Raw genomic sequence first — 17182 nt, 5'->3', positions numbered from 1 at the left:
TTTAATCAAGAGACAGATTTCAACAAAACATATAATCAAGAAAGAACCCACTCTTTTCACAACTGCAGGCTTACAGGAAGGTTACACATCAAAAACTATGCACTTATCTGTATCTGTGCTGTGAGCTCTCCCACACAGGTTCCTCCAAGATCAATTGTGAATTTCACCATTTGTTAATATTTCCTGGATGCATTCCGATGTCCAGAGACATATGAATTCAATAGCAAAGGCAGTAACTGTGCAGATTCACTGCTGTGTCAGTTAGCAGTGTAGGTTTCTTTCTCTCTCCCTCACTGACCACGTGTTTGCTCTTTCTTTTTGTCTTTCTCCCTTTTAAAATTGCCATTGTTTTGACTTTTTTTCTGTTCATCAGGTCTTATTTTTGTCAAAGATTTTGGAGTGGTTCTCCTTCCCTACTCAGTATCTGTAGCTTAGACTAATACTAATGAGAAGGATTGGTGGTAATTAAACTGCTAACAGCATCTCAGCTACTTCCAGTGCACATGACCCCAATGGTTAACATGTCAGTCGAGCTAACATCCAACATTTTTGTAAAATTATGCAGGCAAAATCCTCACTGTTATTTGACTTTTGAGTAGACATGGTGACACAGTGGTTAGCACTGCTGCCTCACAACACCAGGGTCCAAGGTTTGATTCTAGCCTCGGGTGACTGTGCAGAGCTTACACATTCTCCCTGTGTCTGTATGATTTTTCTCCCAATATTCAAAGATGTGCAGGTCAGGTGAATTGGCTGTGCTAATTGCCCATAGTGGTAGATGCATTAGTCAGAGGGGAATGGGTCTGGATGGGTTACTCTTTGGAGTGTCGTTGTGGACTTGTTGGCTGAAAGGCCTGTTTCCACACTGTAAGGAATCTAAAATCTAATCTAGACCTCTCAAACTTTAAATTTACTGTTGATTTTCCTCATCGTGCACCTTCCCTGCAGCCGTAACGGTGTCATGTTCACTGTGATCTATGACCTTTATGCACTTTGTATACTATGATCTGCCTGTACTGCACATAAAAGCAAAACTTTTCATTGTCCCTAAGTACATGTGGCAATAAATCAAACCAAATTTTTAAAAAAAGATTAGGTCTGATATCAATAGCAGGGATCAGGATTACCCTTCTGTAAGAGTCTCAGTAAGATTTTGATGGATAGAAAAGTTCTGACAATAGAACTGCAGAACAAAGAGATGGAGGACTCCCACTCACTTTGATGCAGTGTTTCAGGCCTTCATGCTGGAGCTGAGGAGAAAGATCATGCTTTTTCAAGCAGCTAGAAGGCCCTTCAAGGCAAACAGTGAGCAGAGAGATTACTTCCTGGAGTCTCGCATGAAGCTCTTGGCTGCATTGCCAGAAAAAAAAATCAACAATCTCACATGCATTGTCCAGTTCAGGGAATGCAAGTCTAATTTTCTGTACCCATTGTATAATCTACTTCTCGTGCTGTTAAATGCATCAGAACCCTATAACACACTTAGAAACACTCAAGACCCATGCCTATCTGACCCTCATAGACTAACAAACACCTCTATTCAGCTAAGGCAGGACAATCAACTGAATGCATTTATTAACATTTTGCCCTGTATCCTGTAGAACATTGTCACTAATAGCTCCATACAGACACAGAAATCTGGTGTGAGTCAAACATATCTGCAAATACAGACCCTTTGGAGGAGTTGATGTTCATCTTAAGGAACAGGCTGTGCTTGAGGTCAAAAGGCAGTAGACAATAGACAACAGGTACAGGACTAGGCCATTCTACCCTTCAAGCCTGCATCACCATTCAATATGATCATGGCTGACCATCCTTAACCAGTATCCTGTTCCTGCCTTACCTCCATAACCCTTGATTCCACCATCCTTGAGAGCTCTATCAAACTCTTTCTTAAATGAATCCAGAGACCGGGCCTCCACTGCCCTCTGGGGCAGAGAGTTCCACACAGCCACCACTCTCTGGGTGAAGAAGTTTCTCCTCATCTCTGTCCTAAATGGTCTACCCCGTATTTTTAAGCTGTGTCCTCTGGTTCGGCACTCACCCATCAGCGGAAACATGTTTCCTGCCTCCAGAGTGTCCAATCCTTTAATAATCTTATATGTCTCAATCAGATTCCCTCTCAGTCTTCTAAACTCAAGGGTATACAAGCCTAGTCGCTCCAGTCTTTCAGCGTAAGGTAGTCCCGCCATTCCAGGAATTGACCTCGTGAACCTACGCTGCACTCCCTCAATAGCCAAAATGTCTTTCCTCAAATTTGGAGAATTGCACACAATACTCCAGGTATGGTCTCACCAGGGCCCTGTACAGCTGCAGAAGAACCTCTTTGTTTCTATACTCAGTCCCTCTTATTATGAAGGCCAAGATGCTATTAGCCTTCTTCACTACCTGCTGTACCTGCATGCTTACCTTCATTGACTGATGTACAAGAACACCCAGATCTCTTTGTACTGCCCCTTTACCTAAATTGATTCCATTTAGGTAGTAATCTGCCTTCCTGTTCTTATCACCAAAGTGGATAACCATACATTTATCCACATTAAACTGCATCTGCCATGCATCTGACCACTCACCTAACCTGTCCAGGTCACCCTGCAATCCCCTAACATCCTCCTCACATTTCACCCTGCCACCTTAGTATCATCAGCAAATTTGCTAATGTTATTACTAATACCATCTTCTATATCATTAATATATATTGTAAAAAGCTGCAGTCCCAGCACTGATCCCTGCGATACCCCACAGGTCACTGCCTGCCATTCCGAAATGGAGCCGTTTATCACTACTCTTTGTTTCCTGTCAGCCAACCAACTTTCAATCCAAGTTAGTACTTTGCCCCCAATACCATGCGCCCTAATTTTGCTGACTAACCTCCTATGTGGGAAAAGCTTTCTGAAAGTCCAGGTACACTACGTCTACTGGATCTCCATCATCATTATATTCAGCATCACTAATAACTGGTTGCCTGCACAGTATCCTGCTGCTTCTCAAAACTAATTTGTCTGATTATCTTGCATGAAATACTGTCTGTACATATTAGAAACCATGGATCACTGGCATCCTACTCCACCTCCTAACTACTGTGCAACTTCATACCTTTAGATGCCTACAACTTGTCACCTGATTTATTAATGTAACCTCATTAGGAGGCCAACACCAAACTCTGAATTTAAAAAAAAACACTGGCACCTGGTCTTGCATCCACCAATAAGGATGCTGAAACTCTAGACTTCATAGGATGTGATCTCAAGGTGAAATCACATATGATGTGCCACTTGTCAGCTAGCTGTAACCATGCCTGGGAGAAATTATGACACATGGAGGAGATCATAGCATGTGAATGTTGCAGACAAGTTCTGCTCAAAGGACTGAGATCAATGCATTGCTGGAGTGGTGTAAGGGAGAACACTGATGGACACCAAGATGCTTGGTATATTGGTAGTCTGTCACTGAACCTGGAACTAGGTTTGCTCGCTGAGCTGGAAGGTTCATTTTCAGACGTTTCATCACCATACTAGGTAGCATCATCAGTGAGCCTCTGAAGGAAGCACTAGTGGTATGACCCGCTTTCTATTTATGTGTTTAGGTTTCCTGGAGTTGGTGAAGTCGGTACCTGCTCTTTTTCTCAGGGGGTGATAAATGGGATCGAAGTCAATGTGTTTGTTAATAGAGTTCCGGTTGGAATGTCATGCTTTTCAGAATTTCTTTACATGTCTCTGTTTGGCTTGTCCTAGGATGGATATCACTGTACCTCTTATCACACACTAGGGACATGAAGTATTACCTCCCAACTTAAGACTGGATTTCATGCAGAGCTAGGAGCCCATCTCATCCATTATGCAAGGGTTAGTCAGCTGCATTATTGTGCTTGCAGATCCGGCCATGAAGTCTGGTGCCTGATATCTGAGTTCCCATTGCATTGATGGGCAGAAGCCAGCCAATGCCCCAGTGCTACAAATGAGAATTAGATTGAAGTCATGTGACCTATGCTTGTTGCCAGCCAATTCAGCATGATGCTATGTAGGCTCAGAGTGCCATCATGGTTCTCATGACAATGATGAAAGGGCTAGGACGGTCTCTGAACAATCCAGGTTTTGTGACACCCAAACCTACTGACCTCTCTCTGGATGATGACATTCATGCTCCCATGTTGTTACATTGAAGACTGCCAGCCCAGAATGCTGGAACATGTGCTGAGCGATGCAAGTCACAGAGGGATTGTGACCATGACCGTGATGGTGAACTGTGATGTAGTCCTAGTCAATAGGATGAATCATTAAATAGTCGTTCACCTATTTTGTTCAAACATGTGGGGTGTACATTCATTCAGTCTCCAAATAACAGGGGGTCCTGTGAATTTACATATGTAGTCTCCAGTACACACAAGCATGCCACACTGTAAGCTTGACTGACAATACTAAATTGTTCGTTAACACACAGCCCTTCTCTATCTCCCTCTTCCCACAGATTCCACTGTGGTGATCCATCACCTTTCACACTGCTGCCCAAGAGGAGTATGCTAGATTCCTAAATCATCTAAGCTCCAAATACTTCTGTTAATTCAATACAAAAGTCAATGCATGTTGTGCAAAACAAAGTACCTACCCTCATCCTGCAAAAAATCAAGAGCTCTTCAGTTAAAAGTTAATTAGTGTGTCCTTTAAAGGCCTAGTGAGGAGTCATGCAACATGTTTGGCTGGTAACGATTAGGGGAGAACAATATTAGGACTTGCATGTTCAAGATAGCAGTTTACATGCCAGTTGGATGCTGCTTATCAATCTGCCCAAGCACATATGTCCTGTGCACATAACACCCATGCAGTCAGAATTCGTGTTCAGACCACAACAGAAATAACCGTAAATTATTGGCATACATTGTGAGAAATTTCAATAATACAAGCTCTTGCAGTGCTGCAGAATTGAATTTTGCAGCTACAGATACATCCTGCTTGGAAGGAGGCCATTCCCTCCATCATGTACATGTCAGCTCTTTGTTAGTCCTGTCTAATTTGTTGAACTCCTACATTCTTTCTCCATAACCACAGCATGTGTTCATAATTTTTTAAAAAAACTTCCTACTGAATTTATCCTCTCCAGCCAACTGGTGTGAAGGTGTTACCAAACAAATTATTGGGATTAATAGGGTTGAAATTGAACTTGAAATTTTCCAACAGTCCAAAATGACAAAAACTTTTATGTTCTCTCCAGCATTTCCCTCACACACCCTGCCTACTCAATTTTCTTTTTTCATAAATTTCAATGGAAAGGCAGGTCAGGAAAATGTAAGGTTCTTGTTCTGTAATTTCTACTTTTACACTACCGTAAATTCATTTCACCTCAAATTGACCAATTACCTCTCCACTGAGAGTTCCTCTTTTTTGTAGTTGAATAATCCCAGTTTCAGCCATGTTGCCTCTTGCTCAAGTGCTTAAATCAGTCTATAAAGTTAATTCTGGATCAATATACCTTTGCTAATGACTGAATGTTCCACTTTCACACAGTCTGCGGAATCGCTGGAAGGAAATATGTGTTTGGGTACGCAAACAGAAATAGCTGGAAAAGCTCAGCAGGTGCTTTTTAGTGGGTGGCACGGTGGCATAGTGGTTAGCACTGCTGCCTCATGGCGCCAGAGACCTGGGCTCAATTCCTGACTCAAGCGACTGACTGTGTGGAATTTGCACATTCTCCCCGTGTCTGTGTGGGTTTCCTTAGGGTGCTCCGGTTTCCTCCCACAGTCCAAAGATGTGCTGGTCAGGTGAATTGGCCATGCTAAATTGCCCGTAGTGTTAGGTAAAGGGGTAAATGTAGGGGTATGGGTGGGTTGCGCTTCGGCGGGTCGGTGTGGACTTGTTGGGCCGAAGGGCCTGTTTCCACACTGTAAGTAATCTAGGTCTGGCATCATCTATGGAGAGAAATCAGAGTTGACATTTCAGGTCCAGTGACTTTACTGGACCCAAAACATTAACTCTGATTTCTCTCCACAGATGCTGCTAGACCTGCTGAACTTTTCCAGCTATTTCTGTTTTTGTTTCTAATTTACAGCATGTGCAATTTTTTTTAGTTTTTATTTAGAAGTTTGGGTAGCTGTCATAATTCTTTAATATAAATATCAGATCCAGCAAGATATCTATGCTGAGTTAGCACTTACCATTTTGGACTGCAGGGGTGTCATAAACTCCCTCTGTGATTTGTTTATAAAAAGAAATTGGATAGTCTTTCCTCTGTGTGATTGCTATCATTGAATCCTGTTGGTAAATATGGATATTAGCCAATAATGGGATAAAGCTTGACTCTGATGTATTGAAGATGAAATGGTTTACTGACATCATTTGTTTAGCTTGTTATAAAGAATGTATCATTGAAGATGTACCCAAAGTCTAATTTTCAACAGGAACATCAGCATGTTTAGAAGAGGAGAGAGAGTGCCTGGGGAGACATGAAAGCCAAAGACGACTTAAAGTAGTTTAGTTTGATCTTTATAATGTAAGATGATCTTATGGCTGCACAAGGCTTTTTTTTTGGCCACATTTGGAATTCTGCAGTCAATCTGATCTCCCTGCTATAGGAAAGATGTTGTGAAACTTAAAAAGGTTCATAAAAGATTTACAAGGATGTCACCAGGTTGGACAGTTTGAGCTATAAGAGAGGTTGAATAGGCTTGGGCTATTTTCCCTGGAGCTTTGGAGGCTGAGAAGTGACCTTACAGAAGTTTATAAAATCATGAGGGACATGGATAGGGTGAATAGTCAGTGTCTTTTCCCCAGTTTAGGGGAGTCCAAGCCTAGATGGCATAGGTTTAAGGTAAGAGGGAAAGGATTTAAAAGGGACCTAAAGAGCAACCTTTTCAAGCAGAGGGTGGTGTGTGTATGGAATAAGCTGCCAGAAGAGGTGGCGAAGACTGGCACAATTACAACATTTAAAAGGCATCTGGATGAGTGAATGAATAGGAAGCATTTAAGAAGGATATGGGCCAAGTGCTGGCAAATGGGATGAGATTAACTTAGGATATCTGGTCGGCAAGGCCGAGTTGGATTGAAGGATTTGTTTCCATACTCTACATCTCTATGACTCTATCTATCATATAATGTTATTTAAATAATGCAATAAGATACCTAGAATATAGAATGATCTTTGCATTGAGATATGAACTGTATATTTTAGTGTGATCCTTTAATTGCGTCAATGAGAGGATAAAGTTTTAATCAATTTTCAAAAAAATGTTTTCTAATTCAAATAACATGCAATGGTTGCTGAACACAACAGCCAAATGTGAGGCTGTTTTCTCAATCGCAGATGGAGACATGCTTTGGAATTGACTGTCCTAGTTCTGGGAGTCTAGTGCCTTTGGGACAGCTTTGAAATTCTGAAGGGAAAATGAATGGGAAGAAGTGACAAATGTGTCCATCATCAACTAATGGCCCCTTAAAACTCATTAGTAAGCTTGTTAAGCAGCTGCACGGAGTGGAATGAAATTTTCAAAAGATTTCCAGGCAAGCCTGGGGCATGTCCATATGCAGCTGCCAGCTTTGCTGCAGTTAAGATCCAAATAGTTTTTAATTGCAATGACCTTTTAAACAATCACAAGGAACGCACCAACGCCAGCATGAATATTGGTCCAACCATATCGTATAAGGCCACGGTTTGCCTCCTTTCACTTCTCAGCAACTGTCTGTTCAATTCGATAAAACAAGGACAACCCCACACATGCTGCTATTTGCTTTGTTGGTGCCAGGCAAGTCACTCCCAGCTCTTAGTGGGGCTCAGTGCCTTAAAGAAAACGCCAAGCTCACCTCCTAGCCAAATGGGCTATTTAAACTTAAACTCGTGTTGTCATAGTAATATAGTTCCAGCTCAAGGTTGGGACTCAGAATGCGTTCCGAGTCAATGCATTGAAAATCTGAGTCATATTTCCCCACAAAGTGTCTGCTGAGATGCTAACTCATGGAATAATTCTTATTAAAAAGATTGAACCAGTGGTTATTGGGATAATGTTCCTTCAGAATTTAAGCAGGCATTTCTGTTTATCAATTCCTAGGTATTACCATGGAAGATTAGCAGAGATTGTACTGGTACAAGAGGTGGTGTGGTTCAGGGGTTAACACTGCAGCCTCAGAGTGCCAGGGACCCAGTTTTGATTCAACTCTTGGACAGCTGTCTGCTTGAACATTCTCACCATGTCTACGTGGGTTACCTCCCACAATCCAAAGACATCCATATGAGGTGGATTGGCCATGATAAATTGCCCATAGTGTGCAGGGATGTGCAGGCTAGGTGGACTAGCCATGGGAAATGCAGGGTCATGGGGGGGGTCTGGGTGGGATGCTCTTTGGTGGGTCGGTATGAACTCGATGGACCGAATGGCCTGCTTCCACACTGGAGGAATTGTATGATTGTGTGCTGATCAAATAGATGGCTGTACTCCAAATAATTTATAAGATCTGAGCCTACCTAGGATTTGAGAACTTTGTCCAAATGCACCGGATAGAAAGACAGATTTTTCTACAATGGTGACATGTGTAACGTTTACCACAAATTTTGTTGTCCAGTCTCTAAACCTACAGTTGATCACTCCATTCCTCCCTTCCTTTCCTAATTGGAATATTCCACAGCAAGTGAAATGATGAATCAGGAGCAACTCAGCCACTGACTATGGTACTTTCTGTCAACCCATCATTACCGCCTGGCAGGTATACAAAAACTGTGCACACAAAAGTTTTACACCATTTTGCAATTTTGCAAACACCATTAGCCCATCTTCAAGTAATTTTGGCAGATAGCATACGTAGGCAAAAAGCCCACTGGTTTGTGCAGAAGAAAGTCATCTGTCAGCATAATATGAAAAAACATAGATCATACAAATGTTAAACTAAACCCTCAACTAAAATTTTGATTCAGTTAAATTATACCTTGTATCTTCAAATAAAATCACAGTGTTCATCACGTCTTATGCACTGGACAGATAAAAGCAAAGCCTTAATTAGACCTAGACTTGCCTACTAGCATCAGTTATGTTTAATTTCATTTTGAATAATTTGTGCAGCAAGCTAATGATGTTCAGTTTCAACATTACTCAATCCCCGCTATTAAACAGACAGATTGCATTCACTGGCATCATCACTCAACTCTGAGAGAGCTGTAAAGTGTGGTGCTGGAAAAGCACAACAGGTCAGACTGCATCCGAGAAGCAGGAGAATTGATGGTTCGTCAGGAATGACGAAGGGTTTTTGCCCAAAACATCGATTCTTCTGCTCCTTGGATGCTGCCTGACCTGCTGTGCTTTTCCAGTACCACATTTTTTAACTCTGATCTCCCAGCATCTGCAGTCCTCACTTTCTCCTAGTCAGTGTTCATTTAGAGAACCAGGTAATCTTCTAGAGGACATGATAGAATTTGAATTCAGTAAAAAAAATCTGCTAATAAGAGTCTAATGATGACAATGAAACTGTTGTTACTAGTTGGGAAAAAAGCCCAACTGGTTTACTAATGTCCTTTGGGAAAGGAAACTGCTGTCTTTACTTGGTCGAGTCTACATGTGACTCCAGACTCACGGCAATACGATTGTCTCTTAATTGCCTTCTGGCCCAGCCTAGACAGTGACAGTCACATCTCTCATTCATGAATGAATAAAACAAATTCAGCAAACTCAAATAACTAGGCCAGAATATTAGATCCTCAAAGCTATTTTTCCAGTCTGAACCTTATCTCTTGAGACCTAGTTATACAGAAAACCCACTTCTAAACACTGGAGGAAGGGTATAAAATGAACAAAAAAAACTTAGATGATTTTTCTTAAACCAATAATCTATCGCGGTTCATTCTATTTTAGTGGACTCAGGGTACATTATTCAAACATGAGATTACAAGTGTTCTGCAAATGGTCCCCTGTGAAGTATGTTTTGTAGGATTTTGCAAGGTGCAAGTGAAAACTAATGCATCTTTCAAACTTGCAATGTCATTGATTTACCGCAATGCCTGTGGAGCTAAATATACATCATAAATCCCGACAACACTTACCTCATTTTAATCATCTGTCTCTCTTCCACTCAACCACACTGGATTTTTTCAGTACAGCTTTTCCCAAATTGGAAAGCAAAATAACCTGCAGCAGTTTGAAATGTTTAAATTATACATTTTTCACATTTACAAGCACAGTCCGACGTTTAAAAAAAATATCGCTTTGACTGCAACGTAGGGGCATCTGTTGATGATCAAGCCTCACTACTCTATTACTCACACCATCAGTTGAATGAATCACCAAACTAGCTAATTACTTCCTTTTCATACTATTCGGAATGAAAGACTTTAATCAGATTCTTTCATGAAATCAATGTAATCTGTAATGATTGTAACAAGATCTGCTAGATGCACCTCATAGAATATGAATTCCCTGATTAGGGCTGTTAACCTAGTCCAATCAGGGAACCTTGGCTGACAGGTTTAAACAGAAGTGTTCAGAGGTTCTGTTCACTCTAGGAGCTGGCTTTGAGGAAGCCAGACCAGCGTTACGTGCTATGCACGTGTAAAGAAAGGGTGATTTGATGACAGGAGTTATTTTATAATCCGCAAAGTAGAATATAAATATGATGATTAAAACAAGTGGCAACCACTGGTTAACAACTAAGATATAACCCTGAATTAAAATCATATCCCTCTAATCCCAAACACAGATACGCTCACACATCAAAGACAACAAGCTCCTCAGAAATAATCCCTCTAAAAAGGACAATAAAATTAGCACTGTAGGTCAAAGGTCTGAAAAGAAAGTACAAAACTTAATGACTTTTTATGGTCTGCCAGATTTACTGCCAATAACATTGCTGTCAGATAGAGAATGATCATACAACCTCAGTTCTCATGGCTACCAATCTAGATGGGAGTCATTGGAGGTGCCCTTAGTCCAACTTTTTAAGATTTAGATTATAGTCAGAAATACCTGCATTTGGAAACTTAATCAGGTTCTTGGGAGCTTTGGCAGGGAAAAGTATTTCAGATAAGAGCTTCTGGGATGTTTTCCTGACTGCTCAGGTCTGTTGAACAGAAAAATAGATCTAGAATGGATTGCTAGGCAATTATTCCCATAAAGTTGTTTTAAAGCCAGACTTTTTCAGTAATGTTGAACTGTAAACCCTACCTCCTATCATCATGAATGATTAAATTGTCCTTTTTTCCAAAGTCACTACATTTCTCTGTAAACAGCAGGTGATTGTCAACACACTTTATGTTGTTAACTTCACTTCTTGATAAAACTAAATGGTAAAACATTTTCAATCCATAAAAATCTCTAACACATTCCATATCTTCCATGTCCTCAAATATAAATATGTATTCCCACTAACATTAAAATCAGGACAAATCCAGCTCAGCCAATAACCACCCCATTACTCTATTCTTGATCATCAGTAAAGTAATGGAAGGTGTCCAGCATCTGCAGACCTCATTTTTTACTAATGGAAGGTGTAATCAACCGTGCTATCCAGCAGCACCTGCTCAGCAATAACCTGCTCAGTGAATGCACAGTGTGTGTTGCACCAGGGTGAATCAGCTCCTGACCTCATTACAAGCTTTGTTCAAACATAGATAGAAGACCTGAATTCCAGAGGTGAGGTGAGAGTGACAGCCCTTGACATCAAGGCCATAGTTGACCAAGTGTGGCATCCAGGACCCCAGCAAAACTGGAATCAATGAGTACCAGGAGCAATCTCTCTGCTGGTTGAAGTCATACCTGGCACATAGAAAGACAGTTGTGGTGTTGGAGGTCAGTGATCTCAGCTCCAGGACATCTCTGCGGCAGTTTCTCAAGTGTCCTAGGCTCAACTGTCTTCAGATATTTCATCAATAACCTTCCCTCTATCATGTAGTCAGAAGTGGAGATGTTTACTGATGATTGTTGTAATGTTCAGCATATTCGTTCCTCCTCAGATACTGAAAGTGTCCATGTTCAAATGCAACAAGTTCTAGACAATATACAAGGTTGGGCAGACAAGTAGCAAGTAACTTTCACACAACACAAATGTCAGACAATAACAATTTTGTATAAGAGACAATCTAATCACCACCTTTGACATTCAATTGTGTTACCATCATTAAATATCCCATTATCAGCATCCTTGGGGTTACCATTGACCAGAAACTCAACTAGATTCACCACATAAACACCATAGCTACAAGAAAAGTCAAAGGCTAGGAATTCTTCAACGAGTAACTCACCTTCTGATCCTCAAAGCCTGCCCATCATCTACAAAGCACAAGTCAGGAGTGTGATAGAATACCCCTTCCTTGCCTGGATGAGTGCAGCTCCAACAACACTCAAGAAGCTTGATACCATCCAGGACAAAGCAGTCTGCTTGGTTGATACCACATTCACAAATATTCATCCCTCCATCACCGATGTCTAATAGCAGTATCTTGTCAATAGAGTATTATCTACAAGACACACCGCAGAAGTTCCTTAGACAGCACATTCCAACCCACAATCACTTTTATCTGAAAGCACAAGGGCAGCAAACACATGGGTACACCAACATTTACAAGTTCCCCTCCAAGCCACTTACCATCCTGAGCTGGAAATATATCACCATTCCTTCACTGTTGCTGGAATTCCCTCCCCAGGGGCATTGTGGGTCAACCTACATCACATGGGCTATGAAGGTTCAAAAAGACAGCTCACCACTACCTTCTCAGGGGCAACTAGGGACAGGCAATAAATGCTGGCCAGCTGGAGATGTACCCATCCCAGAAATTATTTTCTTAAAAAGCCTTTCAAACTTCATCCCTGACTACCCCAGATACTCCTTGTATTCTATCTATGCCATTTCATGCCCACCATCCAATCTACATGGTGCCTCACACACGCCATGCTAACATGTCTTCCATCAAAACTGCATCTGCCTTCCACTCTCCACTACAAATAAGTGGCCATCCAAACAACTCCATGCCACTTCACAATGATGGTCTACGCTCCTTTACTCATATCCTCTGCCCTTTGGGCACTCCAGACTAACACCTGACCTTCCACTCTCCTATTGTGATCCATCCCAACTTTCATGCCAACTCTTCCACTCCTATGGTCTCTCATATCCTTCAAGCTAACATTTACCTACCCACTCATCCCAATGACTATCATCCATGCTATATGTAACTCTCAATCTACTCCTCTGAATAGTATACCCTAATGACATCCTGCAAAATCTATTCATCCAATGGCTTTTTATAGTATCTATGCCAACCTGGTGCCAACTCATGTTAACCTAACCGTCCATTCACCACTCTTTACAATTACACACAACACAGCAACTAATCCAATTTTAACTATGCACATACTTCAGGATTTATGTGAAATAATTAAATCAAATAAATAAAAGCTCTCGTGCGAAGAAAAACCATGACCTAGTTGTCAATGTCTTCATCTATATAATAATTAATGATAACAAACATTTCATTTTAATGTGTAATTCCTTGTTGGATGTATTCAAATTCATACTTCTATGTTAAAGTATCACCATTAAAGTGACCACTTGCAACAGTCAAGCAAACTATGAAATAGCACACACTCTATCTGGAGAATAGAAAGTTGTGACATCAGTCAGTCAGCAACAATCCAGTAATAACAAACCTTAGACATAGGCCAATGATTAGTGTTAAATAGCAAGTCATTTTTAAAACTAATGCACCAGACTTTATTTTAGATATCTCAAGAACTAAGTATTTAAATTTCTTGAATAGCTTAGATAACACTTTTGATGGTTGTTACTGACAAGTCCTTTATAAACTTTTGATAGGAGTTTTTGACAGGGTCCTTTTGTCAGTTCTGTTGTCAGTTCCATTGAGATTGACATTCACTGAATTTATATAGCCTCTAACGCATTCATTTCTAATTTTAATAATGCCAAAGAGAATGTTACCTCTCTCAAGTTGCACCTTATCTTGCAAAAAGTCCACCTTGTATTTCGCAAATGTATCCTGGAGCCATATGCAAATTAATACCTTACATCCCTGGCTATCCAAATGTATTCATTATGTTCAGACCTGCTCGTACTAGGTCTAATCTGTACGTGCAGTGTTACACATTTCTGGACCACTAAGATCAAATATGACTAGAAGCAGTTGCTGTTTTATGTGAGAGGCTGATTGTTGAATGTGCGTGCATTGAACACAAACCAGCTCCATGAAAATAGTAGATGCTGTGCTTGGGGATGAGACTTCTGATTTTCAGCCTCTTTTGCTATAGGGGGGAATCCATCATTATGATAACTTGGGCTCTTGATTCCCCAGCTAGAGAAAAAAACAAACTTCTCAGTGTGTACCTTGTCTCATGCTTGCAGAATTTTATACGTTTCAATCAGATCACATTTCATTCTTCAAAACCAAATTATGAAGGAGAATTTGATAATGGTAGAAAGCTCTAGTATTCTCTTATATTTGCAGTGAGTTTTTATAATTAAAATGCATTGCTGAAAGAATAGTGGAAGCAGATTCAGTAGACAGATAGTATTGGATGTGCACGTAAAAGGTAAACATTGCAGGGAAATAGCGCAAAATGCATATTTCTCCGTCAAACACACAATTGACTGAATCGCTACCAATATGAATTGATACTAACTAGAAGTTGGAGATAGCACATACATACAGTTGTGTATATATACACACACACACACACACACACACACACACAAACACACACACACGCATATATATATAGAGAGAGAGAGAGAGATAAATACACACATTTACAGTGTGCTGGTAATTCATGAAAATCTTTTCTTTGGTCAATCTTTTTAGTGTCTCCTTTCTGTGAAAAATAACTTCATTGATTGAAGTGTATTGAGATTAATTTTCTGCCTTTGGCCAGGTATGCTTTCACAAAATTGATCAGAATGCTAAGAAACTGCTTCTGAGGCAGACTTTGACAGGATTCTTAACATGAAGAACATGATGTGACATCAGCAAATTGAGGGAAAAAAAGGAAATCTGCTAGCAATAAGGAAATAAAAGCCCAAGTTTATTTTCACATAAGAGTGATGTTTCGTGCCTCATCCCTTGAACAAAATAGAAGAAAGCTGCAGCATAATCTTGTTTTTTAAAAAATGAGTATAAAGATTGTTGAAACGCACAGTAGGCCAATTGTAAGCTGAAAGAAGACAAAAATACATATTTATACTTTGCTTCTGAATCTGCATCAGATATGTTAAAGGTACCTTTTTTATTATAAAAGCAAAATAAAATGAAAAGCTTAAAAGACACACCAGGCTAATCATCATAAATGAGAATGACAGCTTGTATTCTTCTTTAGTACTCACAGATAAGACAAACACAGTGCTTTCAGAGTTTGAAATATTGGTAAGGAAGAATAATTGAGCAAAAAGCATTGATGATTAGAACTGCAAATGCTGTTAAACATATTCTCTCTCTGGACTCTTTTGGTTGTTACTTGAATGATATAGCTTTAATTGAACTAAACTGAAAATGTCATTTTCAATGCACTGCAGATAGGGTGAGAGAAAACATCAAATAAAATAAACATGCACACCAAGAATATGTAAATGAAATAATTACTGGAATGATGTAACAGATCACTTGAGTTAATTAATGCCATTAATTGTTGATTATGCAACATTAAAGAAACAAAAAAAGTGAATAGTTAAGGTAGAGGCCAGCCAATGGTAAATGTGCAAGAACAAGAAAGGAAGAAAATGCGGAAAACCTGGAGATCACGTTTCAAATTCCGAGTGGGTTGATATTTAAAGAAAAGAGAGCAGTAATGATTAGATTAGATTAGACTTACAGTGTGGAAACAGGCCCTTCGGCCCAACAAGTCCACACCGACCCGCCGAAGCGCAACCCACCCATACCCCTACATTTACCCCTTACCTAACACTACGGGCAATTTAGCTTGGCCAATTCACCTGACCCGCACATCTTTGTGACTGTGGGAGGAAACCGGAGCACCCGGAGGAAACCCACGCAGACGTGGGGAGAACGTGCAAACTCCACACAGTCAGTCGCCCGAGTCGGGAATTGAACCCGGGTCTACAGGCGCTGTGAGGCAGCAGTGCTAACCACTGTGCCACCATGCCGCCCCTTTATGGGAAATTTTCAGCCTTAGTCTTGAAACAACAGATCAAGAGGTAAAGTGTAAGTGGTGAGGAGTGTCCTCCATCCTTTACCATCCAAACTGGCATTCTCAACTCTAAATACCCCTTAAGAAAACTGGCAGACCACCATTCACTTGCTTTTGTAATGGAAACCTGTGATATAAAGGGTAAAGTTACTGAAATAATTGTTCAGGGAATACAGTTGTAAGACGATATTAAGAATAATGAGCATTATCATGTAAATATTGTTGGAAACATGCATAGAATTCCTACAGTGCAAACAGAGGTCATTCAGCCCATCAAGTCTGCACCGACCCTTCAAAGAGCATTTCACAAGACCCATCCCCAACCTATCTGCGTAACCTCACCTTTGCCATAATTAACCCACCTAGACTACACACTATGGGACAATTTAGCAGGAATTTCTGGGATCCTGGGGAATGTCATAGGAGAAGAAAGAAGCTTAGAATATAAGAGCAGAGATAAGTCTATGTAAGTTTAAATATGGTCCTTTATGCCTACTCCACTATTCAGCACAATCATGGCTGAATCTCTATCACAATGACCTACCTCTGCCTTCTTTTCATGCCCTTTTATACTATTAGTTTCCAGAAATCCATCTAATTCTCTTCTAAATATATTCAGTGACTTGGCTACCACATCCATCCATTCCTCAGGTTCATAAACCTCTTGATGAAGAAATGACTCCTCATCACAGTGTGCAATGGCCTACCACATACTAAGTGGCCATGACCCCTTGTTCTTGTGAGTTTCACCTGAGGAAACATCATCCCTGCATCTAGGGATATGTTTAATCCTGCCAGAATTGGATATATTTCAATGAGATCCTCTCTCATATTTCTTAACTGCAGTGAGTACAAGCCTAGTCAGCTAAATCACTCCGTGGAAAACAGATCTGCCATTCAGAAATTAAACTGGTGAAATTTTACTGCACTCCATCTATGACAAATATGCATGTTCTTTGGTAAGGAGATCAAAACTGCGCACAATACTGCAGGTATGATCTCGCTAAGGCTCTATACAGCTGCCGTAAGGCATCCTTGCTTCTATAATCAAGCTTGTTTTGCAAT

The sequence above is a fragment of the Hemiscyllium ocellatum genome, chromosome 36 (assembly GCF_020745735.1).
Source record: "Hemiscyllium ocellatum isolate sHemOce1 chromosome 36, sHemOce1.pat.X.cur, whole genome shotgun sequence".
NCBI lineage: Eukaryota > Metazoa > Chordata > Chondrichthyes > Orectolobiformes > Hemiscylliidae > Hemiscyllium > Hemiscyllium ocellatum.
This window is presented reverse-complemented; position numbering follows the sequence as displayed.